Source organism: Sarcophilus harrisii, chromosome 1 (assembly GCF_902635505.1).
Source record: "Sarcophilus harrisii chromosome 1, mSarHar1.11, whole genome shotgun sequence".
NCBI lineage: Eukaryota > Metazoa > Chordata > Mammalia > Dasyuromorphia > Dasyuridae > Sarcophilus > Sarcophilus harrisii.
In genome coordinates this window covers 124,009,905-124,032,133 of record NC_045426.1, presented here as the reverse complement: position 1 = coordinate 124,032,133, position 22,229 = coordinate 124,009,905, and the positions used below count along the sequence as shown (strand labels likewise).

At 35.6% G+C, this 22,229-nt stretch overlaps 1 pseudogene; it reads right to left on the bottom strand.

Moving 5' to 3' along the window:
- Nucleotides 1-18,358: 18,358 nt before the first annotated feature.
- Nucleotides 18,359-21,436, bottom strand: LOC116422852 (annotated as a pseudogene).
- Between the last annotated feature and the right edge of the window lie 793 nt (nt 21,437-22,229).

Genomic DNA, 22,229 nt, shown 5'->3' with positions numbered 1-22,229 from the left:
TATATTTATACAGTTATCCTGCGGCATAAGAAAAATCGGATCTAGAAAGAAAGTAAAAAAACCTGAGAAAGAAAACAAAAATGCAAGCAAACAACAATGGAAAGAGTGGAAATATTATGTTGTGGTCCGCACTCATTTCTCCATAGTTCTCTCTCTGGGTGTAGCTGATTCTCTTCATTACTGAACAATCGAAACTGGTTTGAATCACCTCATTGTTGAAGAGAGCCAAGTTCATCAGAATTGATCATCATATAGTATTGTTGTTGAAGTATATAATGATCTCATGGTTCTGCTCAGTTCACTCAGCACCTTGATGATTTCTTAAAAGATGTAGTCTAGGCTCTTTTTTTCATATGGCTTTCAGGTAGTCTAATAATTCTCTCTCGGATCTATTTTCCAGGCCAGTAGTTTTTCCAATGAGGCATTTTGCATTTTTTTCTTATTTTTTGATTTTGTTTGACTGATTCTTCATTTCTCACTGAGAAATCACTTTTTCACATTTATCCAAGTCTAATTTTTAGTGAATTATTTTCTTCAGTTATCTTTGCATTTGGCAATTATCCTTTTAAAGGAGTTATTCAATGGATTACCTCCCTCCCCCATTTTGCCAATTCTATTTTTTAGGGAGTCATTTTCTTCAGTATATTTTTTTCTAATTTCATCAAATTCATTTTTTAAGGAATTGCTTTCTTTTTTTTTTTCTTTTTTGATGAGGCAATTGGGGTTAAGTGATTTGCCCAGGGTCACACATCTAGGAATTGTTAAATGTCTGAAGCCAGATTTGAACTCAGGTTCTCCTGACTTTGGGGCTGGTACGCTACACACTGTGCCACCTAGCTGCCCTTAGGAATTGCTTTCTTTAGTCAATTTTTGTGCTTCTTTTTTCAAGGTGCTGGCATCCCCCCCCCAAAACTTTCATGACTCTTCTGCAATGTTATCATTTCTTTTCCCCATTTTTCTTCTATCTCTCTTTTTAGATCCTTTTTGAACTCTTCCAAGAGAGCCTTTTGAACTGGAGATCAGTTCATATCCCCCTTTGAGCCTTCATCTGCAAACATTTTACATTTTCTGTCTTCTTCTGAGTTTGTATTTTGGTTTTCCCTGTCTTCGTAATAGCTCTCTATGGTCAGAGGGTGTTTTCCCCCTAATTTTTAAAGTTAAATTTTTAAAGGTTGAGGTCTGCTTTTAGGACATAGGGGAGAGTGTCCCGAGCATCCTCTGCAGGTCAACAGGGGCTTCTCACTGACTGCACTGGAGCCAGTGCTGCAAGCTTTCCCACTGTGCTGAGTGGCCTATTATGTTATGTTGGAATTCAGGAGCCCACAATTTGCCTTCTGTGTTCGCATTGGAGGCCTTACAGCTGTTCTGCTGATCTGGCCTTCTGAACTAGATCATAGTAACCAATGCTGCTCTATTTTGGCTAAGAGCTTCCTGCTTGATTCCCCCAGACTTCCCCATGCTGGACCTCCCCTGCACTGGTCCTGTTTTGGGCAGCATTCTCTCTCGCCCAATTGAAAGTAATCTTTTATGAAGTCCTTCCAAGATATCTTAAGGTGGAAAATTATTACACTGTGAGTGTTTGTGGGTTCTGTCACTCCAATATTCATTTAGAGGCTTGATCTAGTGTTGTGTTGCCAGTGGCTGCTGGAGGTCTAACTCAGACCTATAGAATGGATCTCTCCATGTGAGAGGATGATGATGATGATACAAGGAGACTGTGAGTCAGTTGCATTCTCTGACCTCCCTCTTCTTCCCTCTTGCCTCCAATTTATTTCATTCCCAATCCACAAGGAACATCTGCATCAGTAAAGGCTGCTTTGCAACCCCTTTAAGTGTTATGATTCTCAGCTGTGGAGGCTCTCGGGGAATTGACCTGCCCCTTCACTTAGGCATGGTCCTTAAGAGTGTTGATTCTGAAGAAAGGCAGGAAGAGCTCAGGCAATGTCCTATCTACTCTTTGCCATCTTGGCTCCATCCCAGCAAATAAAATTCTTAAGATAAAAACATTTTGTTTGTGGCAGCCCTTTTCACAGTGGCTAGAAACAGGAAACTGAGTGGATGCCCATCAATTGGAGAATGGCTGAGTAAATTGTGGTATATGAATATTATGGAATATTATTGTTCTGTAAGAAATGACCAGCAGGAAGATTTCAGAAAGGCTTGGAGAGACTTATATGAACTGATGCTGAGTGAAATGAGTAGAACAGAAGATCATTGTACACGGCAACAACAAGACTATACGATGATCAGTTTTGATGGACGTAGCTCTCTTCAACAATGAATTGAGTCAGACTAGTTTCAGTTGTTCAGTAATGAAGAGAGCCATCTACACCCAGGGAGAGGACTGCGGGGACTGAGTGTGGACCACACCATAACATTTTCATTCTTTCTGATGTTGTTTTATTGCATTTTTGTTTTCCTTTCAGGTTTTTTTTTTTCTTTCTATATCCAATTTTTCTTGTGTAGCAAGATGGATACGTCTGCATATATTAGATTTAACACATATTTTAACATGTATTAGAATACCTGACATCTAGGGAGAGGGTGGAGGGAAGGAGGGGAAAAGTTGGAACAGAAGGTTTTGTAAGGGTCAGTGTTGAAAAATTACCCATGCATATGTTTTGTAAATAAAAAGCTATAAAAAAGATAAAAACATTTTTAACCTGAATCTTACTTTCCATTCTTTTAAATAGCCTTGTGAAGACATACTATATACTATAGTTTTAATAAATCTCTCTATTCTGGTCGCCCTCTGAAAACCAAGGAAGAGATTTTTGAGACTTTAGTTTCTGCTGTTAGAAGGCTCCCAAGGCTAGTGTGGTCCTGACATTACCTCTAACACTGTCCTTTATGGCTGTTGGATGGCATTAGACATTGTGAAGGATGCACCAGCTTGAAATACTTTCCTTTTTTTTCAGATCTTAAAAAAAATGATTCATTAATATTAATTCTGTAGTGGCTGCGGACATTTCAGCACAAAATTTAGCCATTAAATGCCTTTATTTTCTTACTAAGTTGCATCACTGCTTTTACATGCTTCAAAGAGCCCAAAGGATTTGCACTATGTTTTTGGATCATAATTGCAACATAAAACTTGTGTTTTAATGTCAAACAATGAAAATAAGCAACTAATGCATATGGAAGCTTTTTGTGATAGTAGGGGAGAACAAAACCAGGGAAGGGCCTGATAGGATACCAGTCACTCCAAAAACTTGGGGGAATGGAACTTCTCAAATTTCTTTTTCCAATTTGCACATAGTCATGAATATGGGAGGATTTCCAAAACAAAAATGAAACTGAGATTACTAATAAAATTATGGGAATCCTTAAAGTCAGAAAGGTTAAGCAGGAAAGTTGATTGATAATTGACTGTATATGTTCTTTGTTTAAGGGATCTGGAACCTTTTACCTAAAACAAGAATTGTACTCAAACCGTATTCTGAGATTTCCTAGAAACAACTCTGAATGGGGGCAGTACAAGCCAGAGACAGAAATAATTTGGAGGCCACTCTAATTGTCAGCCTACTCCATTCCTGGCTATGTGGTTGTTTTAGAATATCCCTGGAAAAAGGCAAAAAGAGGGAAAAGACCAAGTTCCATAATGAAGACTCTTTTATTGGTCAGCACAAAAAGTTGTTTCTTGCATAATAGTCTACTTCAAAGGTGTCCAGGCATATCAATTCATTGCCAATCCATAAAGGGGTACCTATACTTTACTGGCACAAAAGGGTATGTTTGTACCTTCAAGAAGATAACATATAGTCACCTCTCCAAAGGGAGGGGCAGTTATATTTTTATATCTCTTTTCTGGTACCAAGATAGCTCATTATAATTTTAAAAATATTGATTTTTTTATCATTTAAAATTTCCAAATACATTTGTGTGGGTATTCCCAGCCCACTAATCCATCCATTGTAATGGAAAGAGGACAAAAAGAGCAGTTCAGCAAAACTATCACATTAGTTGAATCTGATGTATGCAGTGTATGGCACTCATAGCTCCCCATTTAACCAAAGCAGGAAAGGAGGCACATTTTCTTAACTCTTTTCCCAGGCTGAGCTTTAATTACACACCTTTCAATTTTGGTTTTTTATAGCCAGATTTAGAGGAGACATTTACATGGCTACAGTCATTGTGTATATTGTTTTCTTGGTTCTGATAATTTCATCTATACAAATTCAGGTAGGTCTTCCCATTTTTCTTTGAATTCTTATGTTCATCATTTCTTATTGCTAATTTATGGGAAAAATTTGCATAATTATCCTTTAATTGTTGGGGAAGACTATTTCTAGTTTTTGTTTTGCTATTACAAAAAAGCAATTATTTGATAGGCAAATGCCAAGGCAGAGTTTGAATTCCAGATCCTCTACTATTTGTCTCTACTACTAATCTCAGATTATTTTTCTTTCTTCATTTTACACTCTAGTTAACTGGAACAATTCTCTACAGGCTGAATACAGGCTGAATTGCGCTCAGTATATTTCTTTCATTTGGAATACCCACCCTTTCTCTCATTGTCTAACAGATTCCTTGGGAGACAGTGAAACTCTGCTCAGGAAACTTGATTCCCTTTCAAACCTACGGAATATATAGCTCTTCTGGGCTCAGTAGTCCATTATCTTTCCCCTGTTGCCAATATGAAGACCAAGGGATCACTGTATCATTCCAAAGTACCAAGTCCTCTGGTGATGAGCCAAAGCACATGTGATGGTCTACTGGAACTGACCAGGGCAGGTTAACCCAGTTCTATGGGGAGTGTCGTAACATGGTGGGGGATAGGGCAGGTAAGAAGGGAAGAGAAAAGTTCACGGTTACTCCATTATATCAATGTTCATTTAAACATTTACAATCTGCAAAGTAGTATGGGGCATGTAGTGATGGGGCAATGAAGCAGGATGGGGAGTAGATACAAGTTTAGCTAAAATGTGTTTTATTTACTTATTTGTCCATTCATTCACTTAAAGGCATCATGGTGCAGGGGAAAGATTGTTGGTTTTGAAATCAGAGGGCCAGATTCAAAGCCCCCCTTTGTTATTTTATCTATATGATCTTAGATCCTTAACTTCAATGGTTACATTCTCATTGAAAACATTCTGGTCTGCAAAGTGAGATCGAGGGATTACATTAGAGAGATTGGAGACCTTTTAAAGTTTTCCAGTCAATAGTACAAAATCTATGATTCTCATGGAGATTTTAGTCTGGCTGGGAGTAAGACAGAAATACAAATACAAATAATAGTTGTTAATGTTGTAGTTACCAATTAATTTTGTAGCCTTCCCTTCCCCATCCCTCACTCCACTATCCTCCCCTAGAAATAGAAGAAATGTTTCAAGTGCCACTAAGGAATGTGGCTACATTAACTACTTGGAATGTAATATTTGGGCAAGCAACAGGTGGCATTCTACTCAATGGACCTACTTCTCTGATTGCAGTCTCATGCAGTTCTTAAGAGCTTTTATTTCAACCACTCTGCTGCTGCATACATAAATAGCATTAACCTCTATATTTTTCTGCTTACCTCTATTTCCATCTAAAGTAGAAGTTTCTATTTTTGTGGTCTGTGGATCCCCAGGGTCCCCAAGACTCTTTTGGGAAGTCCACGAAATTAATATTTTCATGATAATACTAAGATGTTATTTGCCAATTAAAATATTCCTCCCTTTTCTAACTACCTATCTGTGTAAGGCTGGATTTTCTTTATATACTTTAACCAAAACAACACATTTGCAATAGATTAAATGTCAAAGCAGATAGGTGAATGCAGCTGCCTTCTAATAAGCTAGACATTTAACGAGATCTGCAAAAATATGTAAAATGATGCTATTACTATTCTCAATAATTTTTGTTTAGAAAATGTGGTTATTTTTCATAAATTATTATTTATATTAACATATCAATGGGCTTGTACTTTAAACATGTATCAGTTTTCTTTCTATTATGGTAACTACTGATAGATATGACCTAGTACTTTAGGGTCCACAATAATTTTTAAATGTCCAGGGAACCTAAGACTAAAAAGTTAAAAAACTGCTGATATGTATTTAATTATATAATTATAATTCACTTGGCTTGTCTTTTGACTTTTGTTTTCCTTTCTGGGTGTGGCCCCAAAGAATTACTCAAATATGGATTAAATGGAATTTTTGCCATTTTGAAAACTAATGACGTCAACTTTGAATTCCCAAATGACTAGCAACTGTTCCTGTTAGTAGTCTGGATTTTCATCTTTCCCCGGGCCATCTTTTACATATTTTTATGTGTACATAAAAAGATTCTATTAGCAGGGAATTTTTCCTGAGAGCATTTTTGATCTAAAATAAATAAATAAATAAAGGGCTGGTTACATTCTTATTCATTTCTCACCTCTTCTACTTCCAGGAAACTCCCAGATTAGTTCTTAGGCTTCTGGTGGGATGGCCCATCCTCTCCCAGGGTCAACTACAGCCAGTGTGATAAAAGGCCACACTGGCTGCTCTCAACCTTCCAGTTTTGACCTTGAGGAATGGGGGAGGAGAACAGAAAGATAATCAGCTCTATTACTCATTGACCATCTCAGTATTTAATACAAACTGGTCCTTTTGCCTTTTAAAGTCCCCAGTCAATAGAGATCTTTGACCTTCTTTTATTCCTCCTATTGTAATCTCCTGAGGCTACTCAACCCCAATTTTCTGCTATCTAGAGGACCATAAAATTTTAAGGAATTTAAACTGTCCACTGAATTATTCGGACTAAGAGCTGCTTCACAAAGGAGTTATATTACACAAAATTGCATGATAAGTGCATGGAAGAGATGTTAGACAAACTGTTCTCTGCATACAACAAGTGCTTAATAAAATTTTCTTTCTGCTGGTACCTTTCTTATAAATGATCACATCCTGCCTTGTAGTTACATGAATGTCATCAGCTCTCACCCACATAGGATGGGAGTGGGCAACCTGGTACTGGGTACTTTGGATGGAGAGTTGTGTTTAGCAGAGACAGTGCTGACTTTAAGGCAGGTACTTGGATACCCCACGGAAGTTTTACTGAGTTGGTTCTATTGATGTGGGTGATGTAGACACTAGATAATGGTTGGTACCAAAAGTTGGGGTTTGGTCATGTGCAGATTTCTCAATGGACATTCTTTTTGGCAAAATGTAAATTTATTTAGGGAAGAGGTTACAGACAAAACAAAGGGATACAATAGACACCAGAAATGGCAAATATGAAATAGGGTGGGGAGCATAGAAAGTCAAGTTCTTCAGTGGCAGTCACAATTAGTAGAAAAGGAATATCCCATGAGGCTGGGGCATGCCCTTACCTGGCAGACTAAATCCTGAAAGGGGCTTAGTCCCCTAAAAGAGTTAGTTATAAGGAGGAGAAGTGAGGTTGAGAGGCATAGTGGAGTTAGGAGAGATAGCATGGGGTATGAGGGAAAGAAGATAAGGAGGAAGACACTATAAGGCAGAGTGCCATGGCAGACTGACCCAAAGGAAGAAGCAGCCATGGGATTGCCCATAAATAGATTTTACAGGGAAAATTTAATCTCAGGGACATGACTGGGATTTTTGACAGGACATGGCAAGGTGAGAGTTCTCAAGATCTCTACAGAGGGTGGGTCTCAGGAGTTTGACATAACTTGGATTTCAGACTGGATCACCTTCCTAGAGGATGGAACCTGGGAGCTAAACTAATCTCTAGAAATGATTTGTCCCTAATTGCCTCAGGAAGCAATTCTTAAGTTTCTCTCTGTCCAACATTCATCACTATGAGAATTCTTTAACAGAAGATTTGTTAACACCTACCTACACAGTGTTAAGTGATGTGGAGGATACAAAATAAATAAAACAGGGCTCTTGCCCTCAAGTTGTTTAGAGAGTTGGGATGGAGCAGGACTAAGATAGATAAAATATAAATTCATATAAAATTTTATGAGATTGTCCGATATTATGAAATCGAGTAAAGAAGATCTCCCTTCCATTTAAGAGATCAGGAAAATTACAAGGAGCAAGTGGCCTGAAGATGAGACTGAAATGTTAAATTGATCATTTATAGACCTAAGGAGAGTGGCTAGTGAGCAGAAAAGCAGGACCGGAGAGGACACAATTTGAATCTTCCTTTCCTTAAGCTTAGTTAGGGAAGATTTCCTGTAGCAAGTGGGCTTTGGGCTAAGACATGAAAATGGTAAACTATTTCTTCTCACACTTTCCCATTCTCCTTCCCTACTCCTACTCCTTTTCTCTCTGCTTCTCTTTGAGACCCTACCCCTCCCCCTTCCCACATCCTGCACAGCCTCTGGGGAACGGAAACTCAGAGGATGAGAATGAGATAGGGGATGCTCAGCTGCTGCTTCTCTGATATAGGCATGGGGGTGGAGGTGGGGAAACCAAGAGGATTCTGGGAGGAGAGTGAGGTTTGGGCAATAGGGCACTAGGAGTCTCAGGAAGAAGTTTGATCCAAGGTGGGATTTAAGTATAGTTTGAATTCTGAGGTCTAAGAGAAATTGGGGGATTCTTGTTTTTGAGAGTGGCCTGGCCATGGACAATATATTTAAATGCCCAGAATCCCTGCCCATAAGTAGAACTTGTCCCAACAATATTCCCTGAGATGCTCTCTCTAATCCACTACAGACAATGAAAAGAAAACTGTTAAATTTAATTACTTCTCAGACTAGGCTGGAAAAAGATGTGGGAGAGAACAAAGATAATATTTCTGAGGATCCTGAGCTCTCCTTCCTCTGCCATTTCCCCGCTTTTCTTTCTCCTCTCTTCTTCTCTCCCCTCCTATTTTCTACTTCCTTCTCCCCACTTCCTCCCTTCTCCCTTTAATTTTGATGTCTTGGGGGTAGGGGTGCACACTTGGGAAAAGGAAATAGAGTCCTTTAGACTGAGAGGAATGGCCACAGTCCTCCTTGCACTTTTATCTGACATCACCGAACCTTGTTAGTTTTCAATGCTGGATATCTTGCTGGAATTAAATCCTTCCTTCCACTCTTCTCTATGCTACCAGTAACAAGTCCTTGGTATAGTTTTATGGTCTTTTCCAGTTTTACCTTGACTTCACCTCTATGCTTCCCTTGTGAATCCTGGAATCAAGGGATGTGGGTCTGAATTTAACTCCCACATTTATTTACTCTGTAACATAAGCAAATTTCCAATGTATCTGGGTCTCAGTTTCCTTAATTGTAAAATAGGAATAATTAGATTTGTAATCCCTACTTATTATTGTAAAAGTTATTATTAATTATTGTAAAGAATTATTGAAAGTATTATTATAAAGAAAGTGCTTGGTAAACCTGAAAGTACTCTAGAAATAGGGATTCCAACTATTATTATTTCTTCACACAGTGAGTATTCCTTTATTTCATGGAGCACTCTACTGTTATATCAATCAGTCAGTATTCACAGGGCACAGGGCACTGAGCTGTGAGGAGTACTCTGATAGTAATGTTTCTGACTGCACTGAGTTTATTGTCTCATGCATAAGACAGAACATGGACAGATGATAAGACAGTTTAGGATAGATGGCACCATATGCCAAATATCCTCTGACTGGCAAAATGCTGGAGGAATTGGGAAGAGACAGAACTCCCTAAAGACCGAAGTTGTAAAGCTTCTGGGTCAAAGAGAAAGCTGGGTTACACTGATTCTTTGTTCGTTTCAGAGGTAGGTAGGTGATAATCATTAAAGTGATCACAGGAAGATGAGTTCAAATTTGGCCTCAGATACTTAGTAACTGTGTGATCCTGGAGAAGTCACTTTACCCATTTCCTCAACTGTAAAATAGGGATAATAATAAGTTCCTACCTTGTAGCATTTTGCCTGGAACATCCCTTCTCCTCCTTTTCTTCCAACTTATTCAAGTATCAGTTGTGTAATATATTTACTCAAAAGTCAGTATCCAGTTTTTTGCTATATTGGGCCTCTATTCATATGTCAAGTAATTTGTTGAGTTCTTTCATTTTTCTCTTTTTCTCCCCCAAGACCACAAACTCTCTGAGAGTGGGGGAAATTTTTCCTTTTGTCTCCACCATGAACAGTTCTGCACACAGGTGGTAATAATGCTTGTTAGTTGTTTAAATTCAATTTTTGCAGTGTGTGTGTGTGTGTGTGTGTGTGTGTGTGTGTGTGTGTATGTGTGCGCAAAATAGGATTTTAGGAGTATAGAATTTAGAACTGACAGGGTCTTAGAGATCAAAGCCTCTTTTCTCATTTTATAAAGGACAATAATAGGGGGGAAGTGACTTGACTAAGCACAAACAGGAAATAGGTTGAGCTAAATTCGAACCCCTAGTCTTCTGACATGCTAAGATCAAACACACTCTTGTTTGGTAAATGCTGAGCTAGATTAGAGTGTCAGAAGTTTGAATCCCTGTTTAGAAACTATTTGTGTAATTTTGTGCAATTACAATCTCTGTAAGCTTCAGTTTTCTCATTTATGAAATGAAAAGCTTGGACTCGACAACATCTAAGCCTTTTTAGACATAAAAATCAATGATCCTATGAAAGCAAATAATGAGCCATCATAAAAAAAAATTTCTTAAATAACACTAAAAATAAGAGAAATAGTAAAGGAAAGCACAGTTCATTGTCCATTCATGCAATTGACAAAGATTATTTTTAAATAGAGACATCAATTTTGGAGGGATTGTGGAAAAACAGGAACATATATTGCAGAGTTGTAAATTGGTGTAATTAATGGCAGAGAATAATTTTAAGAAACAGAGAATGTAAGATCCCCCCTTCTTCCAGAACACTGGGAAACAGCATGAAGTTTATCAATGCCATGACCAACCACAAATCTAGAGGACGGATGGTGAAATATGTTACCTACCTCCTGACCTCTTGAGGGATTCAAGAGTCAGAATGAAACACAAGTTTTAAAATGTGACCAATAAGGAGAATTTGCTGTATTTAATGATAAATATTTGTTAAATGAGATTTTTTTGGGGGGGAGGGGAGGTAGTAGAGAGAGAAAAAATGCTTGTTAATTGAAAATTTATTTATTTATTTAATAGCCTTTTATTTACAGGTTATATGTATGGGTAACTTTACAGCATTAACAATTGCCAAACCTCTTGTTCCAATTTTTCACCTCTTACCCCCCAGCCCCTCCCCCAGATGGCAGGATGACCAGTAGATACTAAATATATTAAAATATAAATTAGATACACAATAAGTATGCATGACCAAACCGTTATTTTGCTGTACAAAAAGAATCAGACTCTGAAATATTGTACAATTAGCTTGTGAAGGAAATCAAAAATGCAGGTGGGCATAAATATAGGGATTGGGAATTCAATGTAATGGTTTTTTAGTCATCTCCCAGAGTTCTTTTTCTGGGCGTAGCTGGTTCAGTTCATTACTGCTCCATTGGAAATGATTTGGTTGATCTCGTTGCTGAGGATGGCCAGGTCCATCAGAACTGGTCATCATATAGTATTGTTGTTGAAGTATATAATGATCTCCTGGTCCTGCTCATTTCACTCAGCATCAGTTCGTGTAAGTCTCTCCAGGCCTTTCTGAAATTATCCTGTTGGTCATTTCTTACAGAACAATAATATTCCATAATATTAATATACCACAATTTATTCAGCCATTCTCCAACTGATGGGCATCCACTCATTAATTGAAAATTTAAAAATGAGTATTTTTTAAAAAACAATTAATATAAAGAATTCAGAACACATATGAAGCTATGTAAACTGATGAGAACAAAGTAAGTAGAACCAGGAAAACAATTTTTAAAATGATTACAACAATATAAATAGAAAATACAAAGAACCAATAGAGAATGTTGTATAAATATAGTTACTATGCTTGGTACCAGAGAAGAGTTGAGAAATTACCTTCAACTTCCCTCCCTTCTCCCACCACTTCCACTGTAAAGGTAAGGGGTGAACTATTGTGTGTGTGTGTGTATATATATATATATATATATATATATATATATATATAGTCAGATGTGGTTGGTACATTGGGATATTTGCTGAATTTTTTGTCTTGTTTTGTTTTTAAATTTTTGTTACAAGGGATAGCTTACTAGAAGGATATATTCCAAAATAAAGGTGTTGTAAGAACAAAAAGTTATCCTTAGAAAAAAAGATTAAATAAAATAAAAAAGGTTTTAAAATGATTATTTGTTAAAAGTTACCAGATTGTTCTTATCCTTTAATTTAAGTGGTTTCACTTTTGCGTGGGTCAGATAGGCAATCAATAAACATTTATTAAACATCTACTATATGCTAGTCCCTGTGTTAACTGCAGAGGACACAAAGAAAGGCAAAAGATATGCTTTGCTCTCAAGGAGCTCACAATGGAGAAGAAAATGAGAAAACAAATATGTATTATGTTCAGGATAAATATAAATAATCAAGAGAGGGAGAGCATGAGAAATGAGTGGGATCAGAACCGGTCTCTTGTAGAAACTGGGATTTTAGGTGGGATTCGAAAGAAACCAGGGAATCCAGAAGGCAAATGAAAAAAGAGTATTTCAGGCATGAGAGACAACCAGAGAAAAAGAATGGAACTGAAAGAAGCAGTATTTTATTTGAGGAACAGCAAAAATTCTAGTGTTGTGATGAGATGTGCAAGTGGGGGCAGTTCAAATTGTAAGAATACTTTAAAAGTGTGTGTGTGTGTGTGTGTGTGTGTGTGTGTGTGTGTGTGTATGTAAAGGTTATGAAAAGCTTAGAGAATTTTTTTTTGATCCTGGAGATGTTATGGAGTCACTGGAATTTATATTTTATTTTTCTCAATTACATGTCAAATTGAAAAAAAATTCACTTAAAAAAATTTTGAGTTCTAAAATTTTAATTCTAAATTCTCTCCCTCCTTCCCATCCCCTTGAGAAGACAAGCAAATTAGTATAGATTATATAAGTGATGCCTTGCAAAACATATTTCCATATTAACCATGTGGCAAAAGAAAACAGAAAAAACCCTTCAAAAAACCAAACCCCATTCAACCTAAAACAAAATAAGAAAAATAAAGAAAGTAAAAAATTATGCTTCAATGTGCATTCAGACTCCATCAGTTTTTCTCTGGAGATGGATAGCATTTTTTCATCATGTGTCCTTTAGAATTTTCTTAGATCACTATGTTGCTGAGAATAGCTCAATCATTCATAATTGATCATTCTATATTGTTGTTATCATATATGATGGTCTCCTAGTTCTTTTTCTGCATCAGTTCATTTAAGTCTTTCTAGGTTTTTCTAATTGCATTCTGCTCATCATTTCTTATGGTGCAGTAGTATTCCATCATAATCATATACTACAACTTGTTCAGCCATTCCAGAATTGATGGGCATGCCCTCATTTTTCAATTCTTTGCCATTACAAAAAAGAGCTGTTACAGATATCTTTTGGGGGGCAGCTAGGTGGCACAGTGGATAGAACATCAACCCTAAGTCAGGAGGACCTGAGTTCAAATCTGAGCTCAGACATTTCATACTTCCTACCTGTGTGACCATAGGCAAGTCACTTAACCCCAATTGCCTCAGCAAAACAAACAAACAAACAAAAAACAGAACATTTTTGCATATATATGGTGTTTAATTTCTTTGGGATAAAAACCTAGTACTGGTATTGCTAAGTCAAAGGATGTACACAATTTGATAGCCCTGTGGACATAGTTCCAAGTTGTTTTCTAGGATGGTCAGATCAGTTTTACAACTCCACCAATAATTGTTGTACCAATTTTCTCATGTCTTCTGCAACATTTATCTTTTTTTTTTTTTCCTTCTGTCACATTAGTCAATCTGTTAGGTATGAGGTGGTATCTCAGAGTTATTTTAATTTGCATTTCTTTAATCAATAGTGATTTGGAGAATTTTTTATGTGTGACTATAGTTTTGATTTCTTCATCTGGAAATTGTCTATTTATGTCCTTTGACCAGTTACCAATTTGGAAATGACCTGTATTCTTATAACTATGACTCAATGTATTTAAGAAACAAGGCCTTTATCAGAGAAACTTTCAAAAAGTCCACCTCCTCCTAGTTTCTTTTTTTCCTTCTAATCTTAGCTGTATTGGTTTTATTTATTAAACTTTTAAATTTAATGTAATCAAAATTATCCATCTTACATCCCATAATTTTCTCTGTTTCTTGTTTGGTCACAAATTCTTCCTTTATCCATAGATCTGACAGGTAAAATTTTTCATGCTCCTCTAAATTGCAAAATTTGCAATTTTATCTCTGAATCATGTACTCATTTTGATTTTATCTTGGTATATAATGTGAGATGTTGGTCTATACTTAATTTCTCTATGTGATCTTTGTGATATATTGATGTAATCTCCTTGTTAGTATTTTATTAAAAAATTTTGCGCCAATATTAATTAGGGGAATTGGTCCACAGTTTTGTTTCTGTTTCTTTATCTGTGTCATAAATGGAATTTGTCAGGAATCCTTCCTTCTTTGCCTATTTTTCAAAATAGTTTTTATATTATTGAAATTAATTGATTTTTAAATATCTATCTTTTGATAGAATTAACTTGTGAATCCATCTAGACCTCAGGATTTTTTTCTTAGGGAGATCACTGATGGCATGTTCTATTTCTTTCCCAAGATAGCTTATTTAAATATTCCATTTTCTTTTCTCTGACTCTGGACAATTTATATGTTTGTAAATATTTATCTGTTTCACTTAAATTGCCATTTTTTTCCCTTTTCATTTTTGATAATGGCAATTTGGTTTTTTTTAAAAAAAGAATCAAAAATAACCAGTGGTTTATCTATTTTATTATTTTTCCATAAAACCAACTCTTTGTTTTCTTTATTAGTTCAATGGTTTTCTTACTTTAATTTTTATTAATACCTCCTTGGATTTTTAGAATTTCAAATTTAGTGTTTAATTTGTCCTTTTTCTAGTTATTATCATGCCCAATCACTGATCTGCTCCTTTCCTGTTTTGTTGACGTGTTTAGAGATATAAAATTTCTCTTAACTACTACTGCTTTGGTGGCATCCCATAGATTTTGGTATGTTGTCTCATTGTCGTCATTATCTTTGATGAAATTTGTTGATTGTTTCCATGATTTATTCTTTGATTCACTCATTGTTTAGGATTAAATTATTAAGTTTCCAAATAGTTTTTAAATTATGTTTATATAGACCTTTATTGAATGAAATTTATATTGTGTTATGATCTGAAAAATAACCACTTGATATTTCTGCTTTTTTGCTTTTTATTGTGAGATTTTTATTTCCCAATACATTTTTATTTTATATAACATTCAATTTTCTTATATCATATCTAACTTTTAAATAATTCTATTCATTTCCTTGACTTTTTTTCTTGTTAGTTCTGAGAGGTGAAAGTTGAAGTTGCCTACTAATATAATTGTACTATATTTCCTCCAATAATTCATTTAACTTTTCTTTAAGAATTTAGGTGCTATTCCATTTGGTGCATTTATGTTTAATATTTATATTATTTCATTGCATATGGTATCTTTTTAGCATTTAGTACATGTTTAGCAAAATATAATTTCCTGTCTTATCTCTTATAATAAAATCTCTTTTTTGCTTTTACTTTGTATGAAAGCATGATTTCATACATCATTTCAAATCTACTCCTGCTTTTTTTATACCCTCAGTTGAAGGACAATGGATTGTAATTCCAGTTCCTTAGTTTTACTCTGTGTGTATTTCTCTGTTTTAAGTGTGTTTCTTGTAAATAAGCATATTATTGGATTTTGGTTTTTAACTATCCACTTCTGCTTTATAGGTGAGTTTATCCCATTCACATCCATAATTAAGACGGCTAACTGTATATTTTCCTTCATTCTATTTTCCCATTGTTTATGATCCTCTTTTTTTGCACTGTCCATTTTCAAAAATCTGTTTTATTTCCAAACCACTTCCTTTCTTAATTTATTCTTCCATTTATCATTCTTCTCCTCACTTTTCTCCCCTTCCCTTCCTACTTCTTTGTAGGGTAAAATAGATTTCTATACCCATCTGAGTGTGTACACTATTCCTTCTTTGAGCTAATTTTGATAAGAGTAGGGTTCAGACATTTACTGCCAACCCCTCATTTTCCTCTCCAGTGAAAAAATTCTTCCTTTCATGTTTTTCTTATGTAAGATAATTTTCTTCATTTTTTTCTGTGTTCTCCCTTCTCCCAGTGAATCCCTCCTTCTCACTCCTTGATTTTATTTTTTTAAAAAATCATCCCACCATAGTCAACTCATCCATTTTGACCTTCCTTGTCAGCATAATAACTAATTATGATTAGATTCTTTTTTTGTTGTTTGCTCATTTTTCCAGCCTATTTTTTCTCTTTTAACTTTATGTTAAAGTTGGAGTAGAAGAGGCATGGTCACAAGCTTCCTTTTTTTGTGCTGCTATTTTCAGAGCTAGTTCTGGGGTAGGGTAAGTTTTCAGTGCTTCCCAGGTTGCATGATTTAAGAAGAGGAGAGGTCACTGTTCTTTTGGCTTGTGCTCTGGTCTTTATCCAGGAAGAGATATTCTTCTCTCATACTTGCAAGTGGTATTATTCCTCTTTTTTATTTTAAATTTCTGATCTTTAATGACCAAGAACAATTTTTATATAATGTACTTAAAAAGCCTCAACACTCTAGTGGGATAGGTAAATAAACAATACTAGCCATTTAAATATATGGATAAATTAAAGGTATGAATAAATAAAATAATATATTAAGCAATGGGAACTGCAATGAATTCTATGCCTAGCTTCAATTCAAGACCACAATACATTTTGCTTTAACGATAGTGACCTTTAAACGTTGTTATGAATTTTAAATGATAAACACTTCTTTATTCACACTAGCATATTGACAGATGCAGGATTACTTTTTAAAGTCTGGTCCCTTCTCCCAAATAATGTCCATTAGCTACATCTATCAAGGTCAATCTCCAAATATGTTGAATTAAGACATCCTGTGAGGACTAACATTCTGTTTAGTAATTTATTTTTAAATTGTAACAAAAGAACTTTCAATGGGCTTCTATCAGCTGATATTGTCAGGGCTTCTTAAACTTTTTTCCACTCATGACTCCTTTTTGCCTGAGAATTTTTTACGTGACTTGGTCTTGAATTTGAGCTGAGATATTTCTGGCAATGTTTGTACATACACAGTACAAAGTGTGTATATTGTGTGTTCAGAATGAAGGATGCAGTGAAGTTGTGTGATGCAAAATGGGCAAGAGCTGTCGGAAACACCTTGAATTCATTATGCATTTGATTTTGAATTAATTTTTGGTTGTTGCATTCAAAAACATTTTACTGTTGCCAAATTTTCCATGACCCCCACATTCAGTTATAGGATCTCATATGGGGTTGCAGCCCACAATTTAAGAAACTTCGGTAGAAGTGGTCATTTTCAATGAAAATATACCACTATGCCACTAAAAAAAGGAAATATTCTTTCAGTTTGAATGGACAAGTAGGAGACAACACTAACTTCTGAAAATATTATTCACATACCAGTGGTAAACAATAATCTTAATAGAATGACTAAGTTTCTTTTTCTTTTTTCTTTTTTAATAAAGCTTTTTATTTTCAAAACACATACACAGATAATTTGACAACGCTGACCCTTGCATAGCCTTGTGTTTCAGATTTTCTCCTTCTTCCCCTCATTCCCTCCCCTACATAAGCAATTCAATATATGTTAAACATGTTAAAATATGTTAAATGCAATATGTATAAACATTTATACAATTCTCTTGCTTCACAAGAGAAATCAGATTAAAAAAAGAAAATAAGTGATTAAGAAAACAAAATGCAAGCAAACAATAACAAAAAGAGTGAAAATGTTATGTTGTGATCCACATTCAATTCCTATAGTCCTCTCTGTGTGTAGATGGTTCTCTTCATCACAAGATCATTGGAACCAGAATCAATCATCTCATTGTTGGAAAGAATGACTAAGTTTCTTTGTAGATTACTATGTCACATTAAAGTACAAAAATCCATAAATAGCAGATAGTTAATGAACATTACTTACTGGAAATTTTATCTTAATTTGTTTATTTTTTAAAATTGAAGCTTTTTATTTTCAAAACATATGCAAGGGTAATTTTTCAGCATTGACCCTTGCAAAACCTTGTTTTCCAATTCCCACCCCCACTTTCCTTCCTCCCTCTTCTAGATGGCAAATAATCCAATATATGTTAAACATGGCAAAAATATAAATGTAAATTGAATATAGGCACACATATGTATACAATTATGTTGCTGCACTATTCGGGCAAACCACAAAAGAAGTGGAAATGCTATCTTGTGATCCACACAGTTCTCACAGTCCTCTCTCTGGATGTAGATAGCTCTCCTCATCACAAGATCATTGGAATTGGCCTGAATCATCTCATTGTTGAGAAGAGCCATGTCCATCAGAATTGATCATCATATAATCTTGCTGTTGCCCAAGTTCAGTAATCTCTTGGTTCTGCTCATTTCACTTAGCATAAGTTCTTACTGGAAATTCTTAACTATACTAGTCTCTTCTCAAATTAAAATTCAAAATTCTGTGTCTCCCAGTTAGTACGAGTCACTATATTTCTCTAACAAAGTAAAAATGTCATAACTAAGGCAAGCAGACAAATCAATTCAACTACTGGACTGAAAAACTACTTTGATTTGTTCTTCAGAAGGATTTCTTTTTTCTAAACCAATATTTGTCTCAAATAACAGTTTGGATAATTTTTACAGCTGCAGTCTAATAGCTTCATGCCAAAAGACTTCATAAAAACCAAACTATGTAGTAATGGACATGTATTAGGTGATTCTCTGCATTCTACATATCTGACAGAAATTATACTGTTAAAATTCTAGGTAGAATGCATGTATAGTTCGAAATGGTTCTTAATTGTTCATTTTTTTTGAAAATAAAACTATTTACTTGATTCTATCAAGAAAACACAAAACATGAGGCTATAAGTAACTATTAATTGTGTTTAGGCTGGGACAATACAGTAATCCTCAAGATTACAGCATACACTGCTCACTGCTGGTTGTATTAGACTGAGTTTGGATTTTTTTGAATCATTTTTTGAATGATTTTCTTCAACATCTTCCTCTTCCTTATCACCAGTCTCTTCACTTTCTTCATCATAATTATCACCATCATTTTCAATAGCTTCTCCTGTGAAATATAATACTAATCTTGGGATCATACTCTCATATAAAAAGTGACTAATTTCAAAGTCTGCTGAAAAGATAGCTTCCATATCATCATCCAGATCTCCCCTTTCAGGAACTTTAGGAAGAGAAAATAAATTGAAGAAGGAATCATTGGAATCTGTTTTCATCATAGTTTGAATGGTCCCACATCTTTTGTGCATAATTTCTGGTCCATCAAAGAAGAAGGAATAAGAATCATCTGGCTTTGACTGTATATAATATGTTTTCATCAATATCTCATTTGTGAACTATTCATGGGTTCAAGGTAAAATTCTAATGTAAAGCTCATAGGTTGACCAGCATCTGAAAACTTCACTTTAATATCTTTCAAGTCCTTCAGAATAGATTCATCATATTCCTGAACATGAGCAAGTCAACATTTTTAAAAAGTCAGCCAAAATTCAGTAATTCCATCAGGGTCTTCTTTTTCTTCATCTTTTTTCTCCTCTTCAAACAGCTTTCTTTTTCATTTCTGAAATCTCTTCATTATCATCTGGTTTTCATTCACATTCTTTCTCTGCAGGTTCATAAATTGAGTTAATGATTTTATTTCACTCATCAAAAAGCTGCTGGTAAAGAACAGCATACTTTCTTTTAAGAGCATGAACTTCCTCATGGAGCTTAGCTTCTGTCACATTTTATTTGAAGGTTTTTGAGGGTATTCACACATCTCTTTAACTACTTTTGGCAAGCTTTCAATGTATCCAGTTGATGCTCTCATTAAACCATATAGTCTTTCTTGAAGAAATTCAAAAATTTGAGGATTCTACATCATAACATTCAACTGATGAGCTTGCTCTTTGTAGCTCCACTATTTTTTCCTGCTTTTATTTCTTCAACATTTTCCATATCTCGTTTGTCAAATTCAATTTCTTTGCTGCCAGTGTCTGCCATGTTGCAAGATCTCTGAATATTTGAGTCCATGACTGTTACAGAGAACAAGTGGGAGGAGCTATGCGGGCTGTGACTCAGAGTGGTACTATCACATCTCTTGGTCCTAGAATTGTAACCAGTGTTCCTGGTCTCTAGCAGTCACAAGAGCTTTTCTGCTTTCTGCTTTGAAACTGAGACCAGATCCCTACTCCCTTAAGAGTGATCACCAGCACTCTTCTCCACCCTGGAACTTTGAGCAGGATTTCTGTTCCCCTTCAGCCACAAGCACTAGTGCTCTTTTCCACTCTGGATCTGAGACCCCTAGACCTGGGGCTTGAAACCACTTCCAATAAAGGGTCTTTTTGCAATCCCTTTCTGACTAGTTATAAGACCCTCTTACCGTCTGTGGGCTGAGAGCTCCTGAAACTGCTGCTGCCCCTATTGCCAGGGTCTGCTGCTGGCTCCTTGGTGCAGCCCATCCTGCACTGTGCTTCAGGCCAATAACTACTCTGGTGAGACGGAGCTTTCCTGCGGACCTCCTAGGTTGTTTTGGTCTGGAAAATTATTTCACCCTGATCTTTTGTTGGCTCTGTCACACCAGAATTCAGTTTGAGTTTAATTTTTAAAGTTGTTTGGAATAGAATTTGGGAGAGCTTAGCCAGTTCCTGCCTCTTCTGACATCTAGGCTCTGACCCAGAGCCAATGGAATTTATTAAGTTGGGAGGTGACATGGTCAGATTCAAACTTTAGGAACATCACTTTGACTGAATGTACTCCAAGTAAGTCAAAGACCCAAAGAAAAGTATCATATATGCAAAAATACTCACAGTGACATTTTTAATAGTAGCAAAAGCCTGAAAGCAAGATGGGTACACATCAGTTGAGAAAGTAGGAGAATATGAGAAATTCAGAGGAAATTTAGGAGTTTGGAAGACTTGAATGAAGTGATATAGGACAAAGAAATAAGAACTAAGGGAACAATATATTCTAAAGTCCACAAAGTATAAATGAAAACACTGCAGTATGTCTGAATTCAAATTAATCACAAGGAATAGTTTTGAAGAACAGAAAATGTATCATTTATCCTTTGTTTCTGATAAGGAAATAGGGCATTGTAGATGTACAATGTTGCATATGCCATCAGAAGCATTTGTTTTGTCAGTTGATTTTTTTGCTTAATTGAGTTTCTTTGTTAGAAGAGTGATGAGGGAAGTATATTGGAAATGACTGTCATTTAGAAAAATCCCCCCCAAAAGCAGTTTTTCAAAATACTTGTACAAATTAGACTAGGGCAGGAGACAGATGAGGACTAGATATGTAGTTTGGGGTATCTGCATAAAAGTGATCTTTGAATCCACTGGAGAAGATGAGATCACTGAGAGGAAAGAGAAGGCCTAAGCCAAAGCTTTTGGGAGACACCCAAAAGATAGATAATGGTTTAGCAAAGGAGACTGGGGAAAATTGGTAAATTCTGTAGACAGAGAACCCTGAGAGAATACTGTCATGGACATCAAGGGAGTGTCTGGAAGGTAGGAGTAATCAGCAGTGTTAAAAGCTGCAAAGAGGTCAAGGAGCTTGAGGATTAAGAAAAGACCATTGGACCGATAAATTAAGAAATCATCGGTTCACTTGCAGAGAACAGTTTCAACTGAATGGCAAAGTGAGAAGTTAGATCACAAGAGAGCAGAAAAGTGAGGAAACGGAGACAATAAGCATAGATGGCTTTTTCTAGGAATATGTAAAAGGTAGTAAAGAACCAGGATGATTGCTTGCAGGGATAACAGAGTCAAGTGAAAGGTTTTTAAGAAAGGTGGCTAAAATGAGAGAAATGCAAATTAAAATATCTTTTACCTTATACCTCTCAGATTGGAAAAAAATGAGAAAGATGAAAATAGAAAATGTTGGAGGAACAGTAAATGACAGAGGCACTAATGTACTCTTGGTAGAGTTGTGAATCGACATGACCATTTTGGAAACAATTTGGAATTGTACTAAAAGGATAGCTTAATTCTTTAAAATCTTTGACCCAGAAATATCACTACTACTAATCTAATAATAATAATAGCTAATATTTATATAGTGCTTTAGGTCTTGCAGAGTACATTACAAATATTTCTCATTTGTTCCTCCCAACAACTCTGAGAGATAGATGCTCTTGTTATCCTACTTTCATAGATAAAGTAACAAAGGCAGATAGAGGTTAAGTGGCTTGTTTAGATCATAT